The sequence below is a fragment of the Palaemon carinicauda genome, chromosome 9 (genome assembly GCF_036898095.1).
Source record: "Palaemon carinicauda isolate YSFRI2023 chromosome 9, ASM3689809v2, whole genome shotgun sequence".
NCBI lineage: Eukaryota > Metazoa > Arthropoda > Malacostraca > Decapoda > Palaemonidae > Palaemon > Palaemon carinicauda.
The window spans coordinates 151,820,161-151,830,160 of record NC_090733.1 but is presented as its reverse complement, the minus strand read 5'-3'; positions in this window follow the sequence as shown (position 1 = coordinate 151,830,160).

The window sequence follows — 10,000 nt, the reverse complement described above, 5'->3', positions numbered from 1 at the left end:
AGTTGGAAAAGCAGGATGCTCTAAGTCCAGGGACCCCAACAGGGAAAATAGCCCAGTGAGGAAAATAAATAAGGAAAAATAAAATGTATTAAGAACAAATAACAACATTAAAATAAATATTTCCTATATAATCTACGAAAACTTTAACAAAACAAGAAGAGAAATTAGATGGAATAGTGTGCCCGACTGTACCCTCAAGCACGAGAACTCCAACAGCTATAATGGAAGTTATGCGTCAGGTCAGTTCATGGACAGGTCACTGCTATGACAAGACAGACGGTATCGGCACACATGTCCCTTGAACATCGGCAGGCTTGAATCTGAGGAGTGCGCATGCGTCGATTTACACGGGGTAAGATATATAAAGAGGGTAAGATGCTCATTAGAACATTATCAGAATTTGCATTTTAATTAAAGTCATTTTTAATCATGTTGCCCTATAATTATCCTGGATTAGTTGTTTAGTTTTACCAAGTTAGAAAAAAAATTAAGTAAAATCATTATACGATAGCAATCATTGTGGCAGAGATGAGAATGTTGAGATGGATGTGTGGGGTGACAAGATGAGATAAGATAAGGAATGAGGTAATGAGGGATACCACAAGAGTTAGAAAACTATCAGATAAGATCCAAGAAAATAGACTGAGGTGGTACAGTCATGTCATGAGAGGAGATGAATAGTATATTCGGAGGAGAGTAATGGAAATGGAGGTACAGGGAACGAGAAGGAGAGGGAGACCAAAGCGAAGGTGAGTGGACTGTATCAAGGATGACCTTCAATCAAAGGGATTAACCGGTGATGAAGTGTGGGACAAAGGTAGATGGAGAAAGCTGACCAGAAACATCGACCACACATAGAAAAGTGCGAAAAGATGTAGACAAAGAAGAAAGAAGAAGATAGCAATCATTGCATTGTATGCTTTCATTAGTGAGAACTTGATCTTTGAGAACGTAATTTTTTTTCATAAGGGTAAATATATTACGTTTGAATATACACTTCACCAAAGCAAAACATACGTGTGCGGGCGTGGCACACACATTACGCATACATGAGTTTATTGAGGCTCTAACGATATGTACATTTAGTGAACTACCAGAATTTACACATATATGTGTATGAAATAAACAGTGTCACTTCACAACATACGGATAGGTTTATTTCCAATTAGAGAAGTATGATTCAGAATTGTTTGTCTTGGGATGACCTGGAATCAACTTCTATCCTTCTTCGTGAAGAATTGAAGGGATTTTCTATCTATTTGTTATCAGCTGCGTTTACTTAATAGTAGATCTGACGATAGAACACTGTTAAAAATTTGCATATAAAACGGGAAATGCCTGGCAACATTTATTCCAGGATTTTTACCGTTTTAGAAACGGATATATTGACGTTAAGGAATGATATTAGGGTCACCAACCCGTAAAAGATAATAACAAACTAGGGTAAAATTAGGGTCGCCTGTATTTTACTGAAATACGGCTGAGAACAGTATATCTTCACAGATAATATTTCCAATTAAAATCAAGGTTTTCAACAGTGAATGGTAAATGTTTAACTGCATAAATATATAGATATTACACGCACATACACACATACACACAGCCGAGTGATCTAAACAGTCTAATGTTTATCCTTACTACTATCGACCATAGGTTCGAGTCCTTGGCCGGGCAGAAATACTTATGATCAAAGGAATTTCTTAACGGGTCTGAGTTGCTGTGACAGAGCAAATTCGATTTTGAAGGGTATTTGGGGCTTACTTGAAGAAAAGGAAAATCACGAGTGTTAATGATAAAATCATCGTAGATATATATATATATATATATATATATATATATATATATATATATATATTATATGTATATAATATATATCTATCTATATATATATATATATATATATATATATATATATATATATACATATATATATATATATATATATATATATATATATATATATATATATTATCTTCAAGCTTCAAAACTGTGTTCTCATTTTGGTTATATTAGTTCACTTGTAATTGTGAACGGACATACTACTACTACTACTACTACTACATATAATAACAATAATAATAATAATAATAAGAAGAAGAAGAAGAAGAAGAAGAAGAAGAAGAAGAAGAAGAAGAAGAAACTTCTGTTATTTAATAATAATAATAATAATAATAATAATAATAGGAAGAAGAAGAAGAAACTTCTGTACTTTACACTTCTTATATATATCATCATTGCTTTCCTTGTTATCATTTTAATTTCCCTTATTACTTACAAACGAAATAAACAATCCATTTCAAACAGCAAATTGCAAACCAGTATAAATAACCGTAACTTACTTGAATACAGAAACCGCTCGAGAGTACAAATTAGCGATGCCTTCAAAGGCAGTTAATTCTAATAGTCAGGCCTTCTCCATCATGAGGCTTTAAACTACACAGTATTCTACAAGTTTTATTCCAGCTGTGACCAAGTTGTGGAATGACCTTCCTAATCAGGTAGTTGAATCAGAACTTCAAAAGTTCAAAGTTGCAGCAAATGTTTTTTTTATTTTGAACAGGCTGACATAAGTCTTTTTATAGTTTATATATGACATATCTGTTTTGACGTTGTTACTGTTTTTAGAATGATTTATTGTTAATTTGTTCTCATCATTATTTATTTCCTTATTTCCTTTCCTCACTGGGCTATTTTTCCCTTTTGGAGCTCTTGGGTTATAGCATCTTGCTTTTCCAACTAGGGTTGTAGCTTGGCTAATAATAATAATAATATTAATAATAATAATAATAATATTCAAATGAGAACCGTCCAATTGGGTAATCTAGAACACAACCCGGAAAAGACGGGTCGTAGAAAGTTAGCAAAGGAACGAAACCATCGTTATCCGAAAATCGATTCATACCAGATGAGGAACAACAAGTGTTTTTTCGAATTGAGGTTAATTATGAGAGAGAGAGAGAGAGAGAGAGAGAGAGAGAGAGAGAGAGAGAGAGAGAGAGAGAGAGGGGTGAAGATAACATTTGTAGAGCTACGTTTAAATCAATACGCACACTTGTTGTGACGTTAACAGACATATATAAGTAATATATCCAGTTGCGTGTATTTGCTTTAGGTGTGGTAATGCAAGGAGGTCGGACATTACAACCCCCTCCCCTTTTCACCAGGACATGGCTTCCCAAAGTTCAATGAACCTCACTGAGAGGTTCTGCTTTCACCAGATCCAAAATTCAAATCGCTGGAGGTCACCAATCATTTAATTTTAAAGAATAAATCCCGATAAAATAACATTCATTTTACCACCAGACGAGACATAAAAAGAGACGAGTTTAATCAATAAGAATTATACTGACTCACTATGTAATTTACTTTCTAATTTATCCTGCTCCACATATTAACTACCGTCCTCCCCGTCCAAGTGGCTCTATTCAGCACACAACACTCTATCTCTATCTCTATCTCTATCCTGCAACCTATCTGCCCCGACCAGCCCCGTTGTGCTCCACTTGTCCAAATATGAAAAACTACAATTACTTACCAAAAACATGACATACAGCAATTCGAACCCGGCCCCAAGATGGAAACCTGGTTTTCATCGGGGAGTTATTATTTGTTGAGCTGTCTGTCTGCAAGGATCTTCACGGTGAATTAGTGCGCGGATCCTACAAGGTAAGATGGCCGACTGAGGAAGGCTTGATGCTTCTACGAGCTGTCAGTCTTCATTGTCATTATCCACAATTTATGGACTCGAGATTGAATGTCCAAAGACCTCAATCAAGAAGGGAAATGCGAAACCGACCTTAACCCCCCCCCCCCACCCCCCCCCCCACCCCCTACCCCCTTGTAAGGTTATTGACGTCAGGAATAGGGCTGATGACGTCACGGGACATCAGTGACTACCCTGTGCTCATTTGCTCAGGTAACTGTCGTGGTCGAATGATGAATGAGATTTAATAAGTACGCCAAGAAGTGATGGACTGCCTTCATTTTCATCTGATCATGTTTAACTGACATACATCATATCCAAAGCTAATTATCGAGTTTAAGCATAAGGTTCGCAGCGCCAGAAGTATTGGAGAGCACTTAGTGAAACTGAATTTAATAACCCAGTCAATTTATCTTTGAGAGGCAATTTCTCTGAAGGGTTGGCTGATAAAATAAGATGTGACTCAATTGGCATTTAGGTAATCCTAGTAATTTAATAGAAAACAATAAATCTCAAACACTTGTCAACTTAATTATATAGTTTTACTTGTTAGGCAAACATCTTATGAAAGAAATTTACATCTAAGTTCACAGCTGTGATGATGTCTGAATGAGTTTAATGTTATTCCGCCTAGCCCTTCCATTTCTACCCTTCGTCGCAGATTCCTTTGAAATTTGGCTAGATATGGTTATCTTAACCACAAGATAGATTTATCTTTAATTATCCCTCCCTTTTTTTGTGCCATTTTTAACCCAAATCTTAATTAGTTCATTAGACTTAAGCCAAATATGATAATGAGGTTAGTTAAGATTCTGGTCTTGCTATGAGGCCCATTTCTTTACTTGTTTTATTTGACAGAATAGTATTTCATTTCATTCCATTTCCCTTAAAAGGTTTAAAGGTCGCTCATGAATGGCAGAGGCAAGGGACAGCGACATTGCCCTAGCAATCAGGACATTGCCCTAGAGACTGACCATATATTATATGATCAGCGCCCAAGCCTCCTCTCCACCCAAACTAGGACCAGGGAGGGCCAGGCAGTGGCTGCTGATGACTCAGAAGATAGACCTACAGGCTCCCCCAAACACCCCCCCCCACCCAACCTTAGCTCACAAGGATGGTAAGGTTGCAGACACTAATGGCACTCACAAGTCTGAGCGGGACTCGAACCCCCGACTGGGAAACACTAGGCAGAGACGTTGCCAATCAGGCCACAGCAACCCCAAGAGAGAAAAAGTAATCTTCAACTTAGATGTATCAGATTAACATAACTTACATATTCCCCTTTGCGGTAAACAGATAATAACTATTTAAGAATCTTTCATTATTAAAAGGAATTTAATTGCTATAGCAACAATGGTGTAGCTATATCATACAGATTTCTGTTTAAAGCAACAGTCATTTAATAATTTGCATTTTGTCTTGCTATCCCTGACTTTATAGCAATGGTTCTATTGCATATGATATATCAGCGTCCAATCTTGTAGAACTACCAAATTTCAGTAGCATACTTTGGTCAACTCTGTCTTATTCTTTCATATTTGATGCTGTTATTACTACTGCTACTAGCAGTCGTAATGATAATGGTAATCTCCCCTAAATAATAAAAAATAAGTGTCTGGCTATATATTTACTGTATACACACACACATACGTATATATACATATATATATATATATATATATATATATATGTGTGTGTGTGTGTGTGTGTGTGTGTGCGTGTGTATATACAGTATATAAATATATATATATACATATATATATATATATATATATACACACATACATACATATATATGCATATATATACATATATATATTCGGTCATGCTCAGCGACATTACCAGATGTATAACTACTCGGTCTCTCCACGTCCCTCGGGTATTGGAAGAGGGATTAGTCATAACTAGGTGAGAGGGGGTACCCCGAGAGAAGAGAGCAAAGGAGTTAGAAGAATTGAATATGTGTGTGTGTGTGTGTGTGCTAGCGTGTGCGTTCATATTTCTAAATATTTAGCCGTCCTTTTTTGACGGGTCACGTACACAATAAAAAATACCCAGGGACGATACTGATGCACAATTGCATCACACCTCATTTCTTAATATGATAACGTTCAATCTCCTGAAATGAAAGAACGATATAAAGAACACTGCACGACCTTATTTTTCTACTTTGATATCAATTAACAACGCATATTCATATACTATAAGTATTGCCATGACATATACGTAAATAAGAATTATAATAAAAAAAAAACTATTGTTATATCATAAGTTTTCTCCAAACTTGGTTGACTTTAATGTTATTGAATGACATCGAGCGCGAACCGAATATTGGCAATATAAGCGGCATCAACATATCACGTTATTCACAAGTAAAGCGACGCCAAGATGCCAGAAAACCTCAAATTAATCAATCAATCAAGAATGTGATGGTCGAACGATTCCACATTCTTTACCAGTCTGTTTTAAAGGATTAGAGGTTTTAATAGTGACTCGTGAGTGGCAGAGACAAGGGACAGAACAATGTTAAGGAGATTGACCATACAGCGTATATCTAGGATCAGCGCCAAGGATTTCACAGCCTTAACCGGAGTCTGTTTTAAAGGATTAGAGGCTTTAATAGTGACTCATGAGTAGCAGAGGCAAGGGACAGAACAATGTTAAGGAGATTGACCATATATACTCAGGATCAGCGCCCAGACCTCCATTCCACACAAGTTGGGACCAGGAGGGACCAGGCGATATGTGCTGATGATTCAGCAGGTAGAACTCCAGACTCCTCCAAAAACCCTATTCGTCGCTCACAGGATGGTAAGGTATTGGCAGGGCTCGAACACCCGACTTACAGATAGCGAGACATGGACGTTTCTGACAGGTTACCGCAACTATTAATTTAATTTCGTTTTGTTAAAAGCATGTTTTCTCTTCAGTGTACTTTCTACATCGACAAGAAGATTTATCAAACTATTATTATATATATTAACACTTCGATATTAATCGAAACCTAGTTTACAAACACTCAAATGAATATTGAACTAAAAAAAAAAAAAAAAAAAAAAAGCTACGGGCGAACAAACAACTAATTTCATTTGTCAAACGCACAAGCAGACTAAACTCACAAACAAGCTCCAGGCGAACAAACAACAGTAATTTGAATACGTCCCCACATTGCAATAAGCAATTATGCTAATTTCATAACGCTAATCAGGCCGATTCCAAGGCAAACAGTCGTTGAAACCAAACCCGCTATCCCGTGAACGAGGTAAGAACTACTTAAGTCTTACGAATTTGTCAGTTTATGAGAAAAACCAATACCTTAAAGGAAAAGCGATCAATAAAATAGTCAGGTGTTTTAATTTTCAGCTCGGGATGATCTTCGTAATCAACGAATATATAATTTTAATATTAAAATATTCGTCTACTTCTGTTTTCATATGTTGTTTATTATCATTGTTTTCATTTGAAATTGTAATTTTAAACGAATTCGCCGAAAAAAATGCTTATATGAGAGGAATGTCCTGAAATTTTTTTTTCACTGATTTTAAACGAATCAATAATCACATCAAAATATTCGTTTACTTCTGTTTCCCTGTGGTGTTCATCATCATTTTCATTTGAAATTGTAATTTTAAACAAATTCACCAAAAAATTGCCGCCATGAGAGGAATGTCCTGAACATTTTTCCAAATATTTTAAACGAATCAATAATCATATCAAAATATTCGTTTACTTCTCTGTTTCCATGTGGTGTTCGTCATCATTGTTTTCATTTGAAATTGTAATTTTAAACGAATTCACCAAGAAATTACTGTCATGAGTAGAAGGTCCTTCTCAGCATTCTTTTCCCAACCGTCCTCATTAGATATTTTCAATCATCCAAATTATCATCGTCACTCTCCTTCCACTTTTCGTATTCACTATCATCACCTCTCATTAAATGCCGTCCTTATTGACGAATAATAAAGATGGCTATTACGATAACAATCTCGAGGTAATCGAATGGAACTTATTTGTTTTGCCTCCGATAAGTTGGTCAATTAATTTGCGCGAAATCTTCTTTCGCAGCCCACCTGAGACAACGGTAACTCACTTGTGAAGTTAAAAGGTCTTTAACTAACTCCTCCCTCGGTGCTTCAAAGAGCTAAGTCAGAGGTTTTAAAAGTTTAAAGGCCCCTCATGAATTGCAGAGGCAAGGGACAGTAGCATTGCCCTATCAAGCAGGACAATGCCCTAGAGACTGACCATATAAACATATGATCAGCGCCAAAGCCCCCCTCTCCCCCCAAGCTAGGACCAAGGAGGGCCAGGGAATGGCTGCTGATGACTCAGTAGATAGACCTATAGCCTCCCCCTAAACCCCCAAGCCTTAGCTTACAAGGATGGTGAGCTTGCTGATACCAAAGAAACTAATGACTTTAAGCGGGGCTCGAAGCCAAGTCTGGCGTTCACCAGTCAGGGACGTTACCATGTCGGTCACCACAACCTTTTTGGTCTGCTGTACCCCTTGGTTAATTTTATAGATTCCTGTGTACCCCTAAGATGAAAAACGAAAGCAATAAAATTTATATTGTGATATAATGTCATTATTCATTCTCATTGTAAATTACCTTATGCATTGCAGAATACTGGCTATTCTCTCCAATACTATGTACCCCCTGAAGAGTAAAAAATGTACCGCTGGGGGTACACGTACCGCAGGTTGAGAACCCCTGAGCTAAGCCAACGTTAACTTATCATTTTCTATGGTCACCCGTCGAAGCTACAACATGCGTTAATTGATGTAGCTCTTTAAATGGGCAAAGGAACCCACCCCATCTATAAATATATTTTGTCTATTAAGGTTTCACATCAATATCTTTACCGGCGTTTACTGTCAGTAATAAAAAGGCCGATTTATCGATTTATTATCCTCCAGGGTAGGTGTCCATACAGGACTTGCTGGTAAAAAGTACACTAATCTTTTAGTGATTTGTCCGTGTAAACACTTTGCTTATCTTTATGCGTGTAATAAAGGTCGCGTGTATGTTTATTTAATTTTGTGGTCAGCGTTAGAAATTGAAATGTTAAGGCTCCGTTAGCCTATGTAGTTTAAACTAGAAGCATTGATATCATTAAGAAGGGTTAAATGAATCATTATTTATCAAGAGTATTTTGTTGTCAACTAAATCATTCAGAGCATACCTATTATAGAAGAAAATAAATCCTTTAGTGTTTTTAATATTTATATGCAATTCATTTAATCCCCAATTAATTATTTGTCCATTGAACCATGAATATGAAATTAAGTGATCACTGACTCGAATTCCTGAAATATGTATATATATATATATATATATATATATATATATATATATATATATATATATATATGTATATATATATGTATATATATACATATATATATACACATATATATTATATATATATATATATATATATATATATATATATATATATATATCGCTAGAGCAAGGATGGGGTTCTGGGGGAGCCTATAGGTCTACCTGCTGAGTCATCAGCATTATCATTATTATTATTATTATTATTATTATTATTATTATTATTATTATTATTATTATTATTATTATTACTTGCTAATCTACAACCCTAGTTGGAAAAGCTGTATGGTATAAGACCAGGGGCCATAGCCTCGCCCTATATTTGCAAGAGCAATGTCATTGTCCCTTGCCTCTGCCATTCATGAGAGACCTTTAAACCTTTAAAGGTTCGAACAGTATATAAACTCGAAAGAATGAATAATCACAAACAAGGTGGTTTCGAATACTACTAGATTCGAGTAATTGTTATCAAATGCATTTTTGTATTCACGTGAAGGTTCTAGATATCTTTTGGGGGGAAATGAAAAATATATATTTTTTTTTCTTTTTATGAATATAAGTAGAGACGTTTTTATATTATGTAGAATATTCAAAGCCAGACTAAGAAGTTTGCCTATTTTTTTTTATAATATACTGCATAATTCATTCACAGATTTATACGAAAATTCAATAAAAAAAAATGTTTTTCAATGTCTACGAAAATTTCGCAAGATTTTTTTTTCAAGATTTTTACACAAATAAAAAAAAATATTCTACGCTTCTCGTTATAAATTTAATTGATATTTACTCAGATTTACGAAAATTTTAGTTTACCATAACCATACTTAAGAAGTTAACGATCGTTTTGTCATGATAAAGATAAATTTGCAGTTACGTTGATTAATAACAATAATAATAATAATAATAATAATAATAATAATAATAATAATAATAATAATACACACACATATATACC